This window comes from Camelina sativa, chromosome 20 (assembly GCF_000633955.1).
Source record: "Camelina sativa cultivar DH55 chromosome 20, Cs, whole genome shotgun sequence".
Lineage (NCBI taxonomy): Eukaryota > Viridiplantae > Streptophyta > Magnoliopsida > Brassicales > Brassicaceae > Camelina > Camelina sativa.
Genome location: NC_025704.1, coordinates 12,655,265 through 12,659,812, shown reverse-complemented (window position 1 = coordinate 12,659,812; position 4,548 = coordinate 12,655,265). Strand labels below are relative to the sequence as shown.

Genomic DNA, 4,548 nt, shown 5'->3' with positions numbered 1-4,548 from the left:
GTCCAGTAATAAACCGGTTCGGTTTTGTTACGAACCGGATAGTAATTTAGCCTAGGATTGATGTCTTTTTGAGGAGACTCTAATCTGATGGGGATGTTGTTTGTCTCATTAGTGATTAGGTTATAGACCGACGAGAGGTAGACAAAGAAATAGTTCATGATGTGGACCGGATTCTTTTAATCCGAATACTCGATACAACATTTTCGATTTGTCTTCATGGAGTCTTCTTATTATCTGATTTATGATCCTTAATCGTACGTATGAAATAAACGATTTGGTTTAATACATTCAATTAGTAATGCTTTTACACATACAACTAGTAAGTAATGCTTTTATACATACAGCTAGTAATGCTATAAGATATATATTTTTTTCCATGATCGATCAAAAGAGCAGATGGGCATATTTGCATGTTAAAAAATGTTGTTTGAATAATTATTTGGTGACAAAACGTCATTTTCCCTGGCTGCTTCCATGGACCATTCTCACAAGACACTGCTAAGATTACTCCTGCTCCCACAGTGTGATGTGCAAGTGACTTGCCGGCCTTTAACAACCCAGTTAACTCATGTATAATGGTTGGAATATGGGTCACCCTAGCTATTTTCTGCTTCAAACCTGCCACGTTTTCTGATAACGACTCCATTGTATTCTTAATGACTTGCGCATTGTTGATGTTTGGAATAGAAACCATGATCTTAGAGGAACCCTGAACATGTATGACTGCAAGTCAAGTCAAGAAGAAAAAAACGAAAAAACAGACGATAAAATTCTGAAGTAAACAATACTGGATGTTGAGCAATGAACTGGTCTTCCGGAACAAGTGCTGACTCGTCACAGTTATGCTTCTCTGGCTCTGGGGGTGGTGGTGGGCAACACATTATCCTCCATGTTAGCAAAATACTCGAAAGCAAGCAAATCAGTCATAGCATTCTCGTGATTTGCAGAAGTTTGAAGAAACCATATAGAACGACCCCCGTACTAGCACCATTCGTCCTGATAACACTCTTGAATATCCCACAACAAGCCGTATGCAAAAAAGGTACCTACTGTCAGTGTTTTCTTGGCGCGTTCTAAACGTAAATCAACGTGTTGTTGTGTCCTCTAGACCACTTCAATTGGTATCATAACGGACGCCTAATAAAAAAATCTGTTCGTCTTTTCAACATGTGAGATCATGTGGCGAGGTATGGAGAAACCACAACAGTTCGTTGATGAAAGCGATCAGGTGATGCTTGACGCTGAGAATTGTGGCGGCTGGAAAGCACATATCACACAATTGATTCAGAGTCGTGATATGAAAGTTTGGTGCACTGTGGAAGATGGGTGGTCACATCCAACACAAACAAAGGTGAGAGGGAAGATTTTGGCGAAGCCCTGCAAGCTATGGACATAATGCTGAGATTTTGGCGAAGCCCAGATGAGAAGTTTAACGCGAGACATAATGCTGAAGCGTTATCCTCTATTTATAGCTACTTGTTGATGGATCTGTTCAAGATGGTGAAAGACTATGCATCGACGAAAGAAGCTTGAGATGTCTTGAAGGCTGCTTATGAAGAAACCAGTAGTGTCATGCAAATCATATTTGATATGTTATCATCTGATGATATTGACAAGAAGCTAGGTTTTCTTTGTTTAAAGGCTAAAGTACTCAGGAGGGCACACAAGGCGAAGAAAAATGTTGAGGAATTTCTCAGAAGTGTGTTACTCAGATTTCAGTCTCACAAACCTGGTGTTAAAGGTGTGTTGATGTCTGATGATCAGAAGGTTGATCAGTGTGTGGGGATAATGCAGGCAGATGACTTGCAGATGAAGAACAATAAGAAGGCCAAGGCGAAGAAGATTTGCTTATCAAGTAGCATCTCACAAGGTTGAAGAATTGACAACTTCAGCAAGAACCTTCACTCTCAAGGTCTGATGCATGAAAGATCCTACAAAAGTCAGATGAGCAGTGTGCCAAATGTGAAGGTTTTGGGCAATTCAAATCAGAATGTCCAATGCTTGATATGAGAAGTGTGCGGAAGTGTTATAACTACCAAGGCTATGGTCACATGAAGACTGATTGTATAGAGGTGTCTGAATCAATGCATAGATCGTGTGTGACTTGAAGTTATACTGATTATGAGCAAGAGAATCAGAAATCTGGTTTGGAATCTGAGGATGATGAGGTTGGACTATCTGCAGAAGAACAAGCATCAATCTGTTGAAGGATATGATTCATTAGAAGAAGGAGAATCATGATCTGGTGTCTGAGAATGAGAGTTGCTTCAAAGAGTCTTCACTCTTGAAAAAGTGATGTCTGAGAAGAAGATGAATTCATCTGTGTTGCAGCAGCATCTTGATCATCAGCTGAAGAATAGCAAGATGCTAAGTAAAGGAGCAAAATATCTGGACAAGCTATTGACCACTCACTAAAGGTATTGTTATTGCAAAGTGTGGTATAAAAAATCATGGAGAAAACTCATGAGGTCACACATGTATGGTCAATAAGTCTGGATATGGTCAGAAGACTGTTGGCAAGAATGATGAAAAAACAATGCTACAAATCAGAGGTGACACTGTTAGTAGAGTGTTTGAGTTTAGTTTGCAGACGACTACATAAATGGCTGCAGTAAATATTCTGAAAAGCTGAATGCGCAGTTATTGGTATTGTGGTGTTACTGGTCACATTAAGGCTGACTGTTAGAGATTTCAGAATCTTATGACCCAACTTATACGCCAAAAGAAGTTCCACAATGTTAGTAGACGAATCAACCAAGTCTACATCAAGAAGCATGATCAGTGTGTTATCTTGGATCTTCGTGCGCCACAATTAACAATTGTTTAAGCTTCAGATCTGTGAATGCGAAGACAAGATTAGAAGCTAAGGCTAGCCTGCCGAGTGTTAGAGAGCAGAGCATAAGAACATGATGCTCGTGTTGTGGAAGTCTAAATCACTACAAAGCTGCTTGGTACACTAGTCACACATATAAAGGGATGTCACAGAAATGTCAAACGACACAGAATAGTGTACATCAAGAAGCATGATGTGTATTGTTATGTTGCTCATACTAGTGATGATAAACAGACTGTTCGAAGAAAGCATTGGTACTTTGTCATTGGTTACTCAAGGTACATGACTAGAAATCAGGAGAACATAAACACCCTTGAAGAAGATGCTGGTGGCATGGTCACCTTTGGAGATGGAGCTGAATGTAAAATCAGAGGTAAAGCCGTAAAGGTACATCTGGTGGTGAAGATCAGCCCGTACTGAATAATGTCTATCTTGTTGAGGGCTTGAATGCTAATCTGATTAGAATGAGTCAGAATTAGTCAGTTGTTTCACCAAGAACGAGTGTAAGGCTGCTGATGACCACGACAATGTCAGACATGAAGGTCAGCGATATGAGAAAAGTTGCTACATGGGGGAGGTCATCCAATCCACATGCCAAGGACTTCAATCAGAAATTTTCTTTGGTGTTTGAAGACATGATCTCAAAAGGTGTGCACCAACGAGGTGCTGTTAAGAGTGAGCTGCAATATTCTAGAAACTGTGAGAATCACATCCATCAAGAAGATGCTAGAAGGATACAAGAGCAGAGTTACGAGATCTGCTGATGGTGGTGTGTTTGAGACCATGTTTACTTTCTCAGAGTCCATGCGTATTGCTACCATTGGACAGAGTTGTGCATCGGAGAATGCTAGTAGACAGAGGTTTCCATCTAGAACCTTGTCTGTCGATGTTGCTAATGATGCTGCAGGTCGGAGGTGTGATGTTTGTTGCAAACTGCAACAGTCTGGTATCTCTCAGGAGGGCGGAGCTACAGAGGAGGCTACTAGGTCTATCACTGTAGAGTTGAGAGAACTTTTAAAACTAGGTTCCATTCTACATGAAGGTGTAGGGAGGAGTCAGGAGAGCATATCATCTGAGTATGCTTATGGTGTTCTTGTTTCAGAGGAATGCAACAAACATGTTTACCGGAAAGCTAAAGTCATAACACTTGCTGATGAGGTTGTTGGTGATATGACTGATAACTGCACTGTACTGAAGAACCTCAGTTATCTGGTATTCAGTCTTGAACTGGTTAAGCTTGCTGAACCGTTGAATAATGATGAGTGGGTGGCTGTTATACGGGAAGAACTAGAGATGCTTAAACGTAATGGCGATTGACGATTAGTTCCCGGACCAGTCACAATGGATTGAAGCTTTTCAAATAGTTTTGTCTCTAAGTGAGTCTTCAATAACAGGAGAGATCAACTTGGACAAGTTGTGAAGAACAAGATACGATTAATTGTACAAGGTTACGAAGATAAAAGTATATGTGAAAATAAAAACGTTATATAAAAATTATGGAATAAAGTATTAAATCTCCTATATATTAAAAGAGAAGCATTCTTGAAGAAAAACTGACGTGTCGTCGCCAGAAAGTTTTGTGCCCAATTTATTACTTGCCCTTAATATTTTATAATATTACATGAAACTGCTATTGCTATTCAATTTATTTATATACACAATATTTTATTCTTATAAATTCTAAAATTGGTAAATATTATTTAAATATTAATAAA

General features: G+C 39.4%; 1 pseudogene; it reads left to right on the top strand.

The window, feature by feature from the left end:
* The window catches only part of LOC104772460, an 11,724-nt pseudogene that overhangs the window by 1,093 nt on the left and 6,083 nt on the right, over nt 1-4,548 (top strand).